This window comes from Mustela erminea, chromosome 1, assembly GCF_009829155.1.
Source record: "Mustela erminea isolate mMusErm1 chromosome 1, mMusErm1.Pri, whole genome shotgun sequence".
Lineage (NCBI taxonomy): Eukaryota > Metazoa > Chordata > Mammalia > Carnivora > Mustelidae > Mustela > Mustela erminea.
Genome location: NC_045614.1, coordinates 171,927,175 through 171,936,321, shown reverse-complemented (window position 1 = coordinate 171,936,321; position 9,147 = coordinate 171,927,175). Strand labels below are relative to the sequence as shown.

Genomic DNA, 9,147 nt, shown 5'->3' with positions numbered 1-9,147 from the left:
ATAAATACCTAAAATGCTATGCATGTACAGTTTCTTAACACAAATATCTTTATGAGTTTGATTCTCTTAAATTCCTGTACTTGATATTAAGACTTTCCATGATAAGATAGGCTTACTGTTAAGGAAGTGATTTTTTTTTTTTTAAAGATTTTATTTATTTATTTGACAGGTCACAAGAGGCAGAGAGGCAGGCAGAGAGAGAGGAGGACCTTGGATCATGACGTGAGCTGAAGGCAGAGGCTTTAACCCACAGAGCCACCCAGGCATCCCAAGGAAGTGATGTATTTATGATAGGCAATGTTGGGAAATACCTAGTCTACTCCTTGATCTCTCAAACCTGGTTTCTGAATGGAATAGGATTCTTGACAGTGGCCCAAACAGCACATGCTGAATCCTGTTATTTATGGTCATTCTACCAGATTCTCCACACAAGCTGTCTCCTGGCCTTTTAAAGCACAGGGAAGGCACCATCCTGAGCTGGAGTCATCCTGAAAATTATCCATCTTTTCCACCTACTCATGAAAATCTGCCACTCTCACCCAGGCTGTCATGCCACTTGATGGAATTTCATTATTCTTTAGCTCTAAAGATATTTAAATATATTTCCTTCTAAGTATAAAGACTTTCTGAACTTGATGTTATCCTGCACTTTTAAAAAATATATATTTCCTATTGGTTATGACTCCTCAATTTTTACGTATATTAAGGTGATAGTCTAATGAATTCTAGGCCACTTTCTTTTAAAGGCAATTCCAACTAACCGCTCTGAGATTAGATGTCAGTGTATCTTAACCTTCACTGCCTTAGAGCAGTGTGTCTATGTGTCGTGGGAGGAATTACTATGACTAACAGGAGATGTTAAATCATTGAGAATACACCTTTTTCCTGGTTACCCTCAAGAACATGGGCTGTTCTGCCTGTTTTCAGATGTCCTAGGGGAGGATTAAGAAGTTAAGTAAGAAACTTGGGATGAAATGCAAACAGTCCCTATTTGAGGATTTGTGTCTTAAGCTAAAATACATACATTTTCCAAAACATATAGACATAGCTCGCCCGAGTACACAAGTTGCTTAACAATTTAAAATGGAGCTCTCTCCTCTGATGGGAAACTGCCCCGGGTTCCTTTGCCTCTCAGATCAGGTCCAAGTTAATTAGCATCATGTTCAAATAAAATCATTTCTCTTGAGCTTAATTCACTATGCAGTTATGCTGTCATACTATCCAACAAAACCCTTGGGCCCATCAGGCTGACTTGTTTTCTGTTCCCCCAAATATGTTTAATTTCCGTATCCATGTTTTATTAACTACCCTACCTTCCTGGCTCCTTGCAGCTGACTTCTGGAGATTCTTTAAGGCTCAGTCCAAAACTTTTCTTTTCGACTGATTCATCCCACTCTTCTCTGCCCGTGAACTCCCGCAGTACTAAGTCCAGAGTGACTTCAGATCATATTCCATCCAGTCCTGTAGTGACCTTTAAAAAAAAAAAAAGATTTTATTTATTTATTTGACAGAGAGAGAGCGCGCGAGAGAGAGCCAGTGCACGAACGGGGAGCAGCAGAGTCTGGAGAAGTCGGCTCTCCGCTGAGCAGGGTTCCTGATGTGGGACTCCATCTCAGGTTCCTGGGATCATGACCTGAGCTGAAGGCAGACACTTAGCTGGCCAAGCCACTCAGGTGTCCCAGCTGTAGTTATCTTTATACGTAACTTCTTCCTTCTAAGTATTTTACAATCCCTGAAGACAATCATACTTCTTTTTGTGTACGTATTTAAAAACATGGACATTATTATAAAATCAACTGGTTTAATAAAAAAGCATTATATTTAAAGAGAATTTAATATGCATGCCTGTTAAAATAAATATAAATTGTGATTCTTTTGAGCAAACAAGTGGGTACCCAAAGGAGAAACAAGATCTCCATAATAGTTGTAATAAAACCTATCCCTGAAAAGTTAGAAGGTATTACACAAAAGTATTTATATTGTGTTCTACTGCTCATGCTTGCTTTCAAAGAATCAGAATTTAAACAGATTATGAAAAAAAAATCAATGGGATCCCTAGGTGGCTCAGTCGTTAAAGTGTCTGCCTTCGGCTCAGGTCATAATCTCAAGGTCCTGGGATCAAGCCCTGCACTGGGCTCCCTGCTTGATGGGAAGCCTGCTTCTCCCTCTCCCACTCCCCCCACTTGTGTTCCCTCTCTTGCTTGTCTCTCTCTGTCAAATAAATAGAATCTTAAAAGAGAAAAAAGAAAAAAGTTATTATAAATAAATATAAAAAATATACCCATACAAGATTTTTATTGAAGACATGATTACCATTGCATAAATGCCTGACTAGGAGACTATAAATAAAGTAACATGTTGAAGGACTTGGTTTTCTCAACTTGAGAAAAGGGGAATTTTCTGAAGACAAATGTTTGAAGTTCAAGTACAAGGACTTCACTAATTTCGCACGCTGGTATCATCAACAGATTGTGATGAAATGGAAACTACTCTTTTTAAGACAAAAATGCTTTCTAAAAGGAAAATTACAAATTGGGCATTCTGAACCACAAGAGTTCTGAAACAGAAAGGTAAGGTGGCCAAAACAAAACAAAACAAAACAAAAACAAAAAGAAAAAAACCCAATGTGAAATTAAGAAAAGTGAAAGTTGTATTTCTGGGGATTCTTTTTCACACAGCTATGCTTAGTCTAGGTAAGCCTTCCACAGGTATGAGTTTTGCGGCATACAGTTGGTTCTAGTCCTGTGTGAGCCCTGATAAAGATGAACAGCTTCCACGAAGCAGCTTTCCTCCATCCCTTCCAATGGGTGGGGATGAGCTTTGCTCTTGTGGAACCTCATGAATTTGTCAGTTCCACGAAGGTAAGCTTCATGCATGGGTTATTTGCTGGAGCTAATAATGGGAATGGCTCACAGGAGGTCCCAAACAGTCTGGTTTTCCAGCCTTCTTGATTCCAGGAGACAAACCATACAGAAGGTTTTAATGGTCCATATGTCTGTGAAGACCTGAAACTGGTCCATTTCCTCTCACCATAAAGGCACGGGCAAGGTAGAGACTATGGAGGTAGCCTGATGAGTTGGTAATCTTTACTAAAGGCATCTGAAAACATCTGATTGAGCCTTCCAGTGGGAATGTTAATATCTGCCAGTGTATATAGAGGTGTTAGGCTTGACACAAGATAAGGCACTTAAGGAAAAGGTACTAAGTTCCTGCTGATTTCTTTAAGGTCCATATTAAGGGACCCTTCAAGCCTTGCAGAACTTCTTAAGTTCAGCAGCAAATTTGCCACAGTGGTGGTCATTGCATCTAAGCACTTCTGGTTCCACTTTTCAAAAAGCCCTGGCACTTGAAGTAACCAGACTCTTTGGCTTTATTGTTGTACCCAGCTTTCCAGAATTCACCATGAGGGTCAATCTTGCTAATGATGTCAAATAAATATTAGTTGTCAGTGGGCAACACATAGTCTGCATGCTCATTAAGTCCCTTCATTGCCAAGATCCTGTTATAAGGGAAAGTTATGATTTCATCCCTCCTCCCATGGACTGTCTAGTAAAACACACTGCAAACAATCACAGAGCTCCACCAACTTTTGAATTTCTCTAAAATCCATTCTTCATAGAGACTGCCAAAAACTTTGTGACCCACAGCCTGGTTATTCCGTGAGCCAGAAATATCTTGAGCTGCTTGTGGTCAAATACATCTCTCAATGGACCCTGCAGAATTTCACTTCCTACCCCTTCCTCCATGTCAATCAAGACAGCTGGCACTTTCTTTTTTTTTTTTTTTTTTTTTTTTAAGATTTTATTTATTTATTTGACAGATAGAGACCACAAGCAGGCAGAGAGGCAGGCAGAGAGAGAGGAGGAAGCAGGCTCCCTGCCAAGCAGAGAGCCCGATGCGGGGCTCGATCCCAAGACCCCGGGATCATGACCCGAGCCGAAAGCAGAGGCTTTAACCCACTGAGCCACCCAGGCGCCCCAAGACAGCTGGCACTTTCAAAGAACAAAGTTTCCCCTTAGAAATACTACCACCATTACCAGCCTCTCTGGCATCCACATTTCTGAAGATGCTGGTTATTGCCTCATTTTAAATTCCTTTCTGGTTGGCTTTGACATGCTCCCTTAGTGCCAGACCCCAGAAGCAGCAGCCCATCTGGTATCCACACTGGGCAACCAGTACGACCACCACTGACTGGGTCTCGCTCTGTGGCGCAGTGGGATCAGGGCACCTGGTAGCCCTAGCCTGCTCTCCTACTTCCAGCCTGGCCCGGCCCACCAGCAGCAACCGTATTTCTTTTGTCTCTACTGTAACTCCTAAGGAATCCTGTTTAACTTGTAGCTTTGGAAAGTGAGCTATAGGAACAAAATAAAGAGAGAAAAATCAAAGGAAGATATTATTTAGATAAAATAGGTCTTAAAAGATTGCCTATAGGTGAGGACTCGGAGACCAGAGAGTTAGTGATTTGTCCAAGATTGTGCAGTCGATTCGTTGCTGAGCCCATGATGGAATATAAGTCTTCTGACACCAAAAATTGGAGATCTTTCTACTTTAAAGGGGATACTACCACATAGTGAATAACTCAATTCCTTCTTGGAAGGACCTGCTTCATTTTAAAGACCCATATTCCCCCATCCCTGCTCCCCACACTGCTTCTGTTCAAATATCTGGTCAGACATCATCTTAGTCAGTGTAGGCTGCTGTCACAGGGCACCATAGTGTAGTGTGAACAACAAACATTTATTTCTGACAGTTCTAGAGGGTGGGAAGTCCAAGATCAAGGTACCAACAGGTGTGTGGTTAAGATTGAAAGAGGAGAGAACTGGTCAATTATGGGTTGGTTGAGAGGCATAGTGTAGGAAATAGTTTGTCTACTTTCCTTTCCAAAAAGCCTCACTCAAGTGAAATGCAGACCCAAAATTTACAGTAAGTAAAAAAGAGCCTCAGCCAAAAAGCATGAGTCCCATGTGAACACTAGTCCTTCTGAAAATTGGTAAAGGCCTTCCTGGTTTGCAGACTGTCTTGTTTCCTCATGTGGAGAGAGAGATTGTCTCCCTCTGGTACCTTCCTTAAAAGGGAATTAATACCAGCATGAGGGCCCCTCTCTGATTATCTGATTACCTCCAAAGGCCTCACTTCCAAAGAGAATCACACTGAGGATTAGACTGGATGAACAGCTAAATACTGAATATCCTGTATAATAAACAGCAGAAAAGACACTAACAATGATGCTACCCTCTAGTGGCAGAGCATGGCCACACAACACGTAAGGCGAAGTACCAGGTTCACATCCTACAAGAACAAGTCAGACCACAATGTTAGAGGTAGAGTTTGGGTAATATTTTAAAATCTTAATTTTTAAAAACTTTAAAATTAAAAAACCATGCCCTTAACTTGCGCTTAAGATTAACATCAGTTTTAAGCGTAATGTTTTAGACTTCAAAATAAGGCATATATTTGAACTGGAAAATGTATGCTGAACATAACATGGCAAATGCCAGGGATGAAAATATTATCTCTCCCAAGTTGTATCATGAGCTATAAAATATAATCACCTTATTGAGAAACCTGCTGATAACTTGGCTTGGTTAATACCTTTATGCTGTTTTATGGCCCCACACAGGTTGGCAATTTCCTTAACTGGTCTTTTTGGCATTCATTCCAATATTCCTCAGGTTGGAATGTAGAGTAAACACTCATGGAATAAATCATTTACCAAGTAGTGACTTCTGCATTGTTAACTTTGATGTGCTTTAACATATTATATGCCTGTTCTCTAACTAGACCACAAACTCCTTGAGTATCAAATACTATTATTAAGCTTTCTGGGGATTATGGCTCTTATCTGGAAAATGTGTGTTCCTGTTGCAAAGTGACTCCTGTAATATTCAGAGTTCTCCAGAAAAAAAAGGATATTTAGGTCATATAATTTAATAATTAATAATCATTAGTTAAATGTTAATAATAAAAATTATTATACTAAATGGAGACCTTTAGGGTCCAGAATACTATCTTGTCAAGATAAAAATAGTGGGATGTGGGCACCAGAGTGTCTCTGTCAGTTAAGTGTCTGCTTTTGGCTTAGGTCATGATCGCAAGGTCCTGGAATTGAGTCCCATGTTTGCCTCCCTGCTCAGCAGGGAGTCTGCTTCATTTTCTCCCTCCGCCTCCACCCTTCTGCTTCTCCCTCTTACTCTCAAATAAGTAAATAAAATCTTTTTAAAAAATAGTGGGATTTTATGCAGGGCATCGAAAATACCAAGTCATCTCACCTCAGATAATCTTATGATTTCTTATTACTATTTTCAGAAGGACTATACTGTTCACATGGGACTAGTGTTTTTTGGCTTGAGGCTCTTTTTTATTTACTGTAAATTTTGGGTCTGCCTTTCATCTGAAGGAGGCTTTTTGGAAAGGAAAGAAGAAAATTAAACTATTTCCTACACTATGCCTCTCAACCGACTCATAACTGACCGATTCTCTCCTCTTTCAATCTTAAACACACACCTGTGACTATCAGCTCAGATTTGGGGGATATGGAAGGTAAGGAATAAAAGAGGAGAAAATGGGAGAAGAAGGATAAGGAAACTAGTCAGAAGAGATGAAGAGGGGAATTGAAATTCTTTGGAGCAAGATGCAGAAGTGAACTTCAAATTCAAAAAGAATTTGGGGGTTCCTTTTCTTTCATCTTCTGAAGCACAGAAAGGTTAATTCAGAGTTACATTAATTGGAGTCCAGAATCTTCTATGGATACATATTTTAGTTTCAAAGGCACCAAACTTCAGCTAGTGTTAAGTGAATTACTTCCACAAAATGATTGCTAATTTTTCCTCTATGGAGCAATCAGCCCTCAAGACCTTATAGAGCCTCAAGATCTAGAACACCTGGGTCTGGAGAGCATAGGAGGCACCTGAAGAACAAAGGCATCTAGAGAAGAGGAGAGTGGAAAGGCACAAAGAAAGGTTGGTAAGCTGGTGACTTCCCCTTGGCCCAGGAAAGCTTTCTTGATAACGTTCTCCCCACCCTCCATTGACCTCCACGTAGAAACATAGGTGGGTAAGGTTGTATAGATAAACAAACAGGTGAGCTCGAGGGTTTCTCTGTTAGCAGTGGCTCAGAGTTTTCACTAACGAAGGGGTGGCAAATGCCATTGGAAAGTTTTCCAGTGGAGAAACTTAGGCTCCTCTCTAAGGAATAACAGGTAGGGAAGTTGAGATTGGCCTTTGTCATTAGTGTCACGAGAGGTAAGGTAAGCAGGTTTCTGTGTAATTAACTCTCTGTTGGGGTCACAGTCCAGATGGTAAGGAAAGAAAAGAGATTTCAGAATTTCTTGGTGCTTCTGGGTATAAAGTCATTAAGAATATGTTAAATAAATAAGATAAAATGAAGAATTTCATTTTCATAAAATGAAGAATTTCAGTGGTTTCACGGATGACAGAAATATAGGCTCCTTGTGAATTTGGGCAAGCTTATCTGAAAATCTGGCAATGTTTATGGAAACACTAACATTAACATTAACAAAGGAATGTTCTAGGACACAAACAGGCCATTTAATCTCCAGTCATTTGCTGGTTTACTGCAAACTTGATTCTCTTTCTTTGGGAAAATTACCACTGAGCAGTGATTATAAACTTAAGTGGGCATCAAGTTGGAGGACTAATTAAAACACAGATTGCTAGCCCAACCCCCAGACTTTCAGATTCAGTAATTTCCTATCTTATTTAATGGGTTATAATCTTAGAACATTATTTTGATGTTCAAATTGCCAGAGATATTGGAAGAAAGCTGCCTCACTTTGGGGGCAAGAGAAAATGGACCTAGACACTTGATTCTAGTGTGTGTTTTTTTAAAACTTTGAATTCAATTACCTGACATATAGTGGTACGTCATTAGTTTTTGATGTAGTGTTCAGTGATTCATTAGTTGTGTGTAACACCCAGTGCCCATCACATCGTGTGCCCTTCTTAATGCCCATCACCTGGTTACCCTTCCCCTCAACCACCTCCCTTTCCGCAACCCTCAGTTTGTTTCCCGGAGTCAAGAGTCCCTCATGGTTTGTCTTCCCCTCTGATTTCTCCTCATTCAGTTTTCCCTCCCTTCCCATATGTTGTCTGCACTATTCCTTATATTCCACATATAAGTGAAACCATATGATTATTGTCTTTCTCTGAATGACTTATTTCACTCAGCATAATATGCTCCATTTCCATCCATGTTGATGTAAATCGTTAAGTATTCATCCTTTCTGATGGCTGAGTGATACTCCATTGTATACCTGAACCATATCTTCCTTATCCATTCATCTATTGAAGGGCATCTCGGCTTCTTCCACATTTGGCTCTTGTGGACATTGCTGCTATGAGCATTGGGATGCGTGTGCCCCTTCTTTTTACTACATCTGTATCTTTGGTATAGTAGTTCAATTTCAGGGGCATAGGGTAGCTCTATTCTTAACATCTTGAGGAATCTTCATACTGTTTTTCAAAGTGGCTGCACCAGCTTGTGCTCCCAACCAACAGTGTAAGAGGGTTCCCCTTTCTCCACATCCTCATCAATATTTGTTGTTCCCTGTTTTGTTAGTTTTAGCCATTCTAACTGGTGTGAGGTGGTATCTCATTGTTGTTTTGATTTGTATTTTCCTGATGACAAGTGATGTGGAGCATTTTTTTCATGTGTCTGTTGGCCATTTGTATGTGCTCTTCAGAGAAATGTCTGTTCATGTCTTCTGCCCATTTCTTGACTGGATTATTTGTTTTTGGGGTGTTGAATTTGAGAATATCTTTATAGACCTTTGATACTAGCCCTTTATCTGTAGTGTCATTTGCAAATATCCTCTCCCATTTCATAGGTTGCCTTTTCGTTTTGTTGACTGTTTCCTTGATATTCAGTTTTATCCACTTCTCATGTGGAACGAGAAACTTAGGCCTTCAGTGTTGGCATTCCCATCCCCTTGCTGTATTTCTAATTATTTCCAGAGTCCCAGAAAGGGGAGATGGGGCTATCACTCACACAGAGAGTACCAAAGTGGAGGTGGGGAGCTCTCACGATGTGTTAATCTAGAACCAACAGGTTCTGATATACCTAGGGAAAGACTGCTGTTCTGCCACTGAGGGCTTGGTGCTTGGCTTGCTGGAGTAAGTGCTGTAATGG

General features: G+C 40.3%; 1 pseudogene; it reads right to left on the bottom strand.

Annotated features, from left to right (window-relative positions):
* Nucleotides 1–2,670: 2,670 nt before the first annotated feature.
* On the bottom strand, nt 2,671–7,887 carry LOC116591544 (annotated as a pseudogene).
* Nucleotides 7,888–9,147: the final 1,260 nt, after the last annotated feature.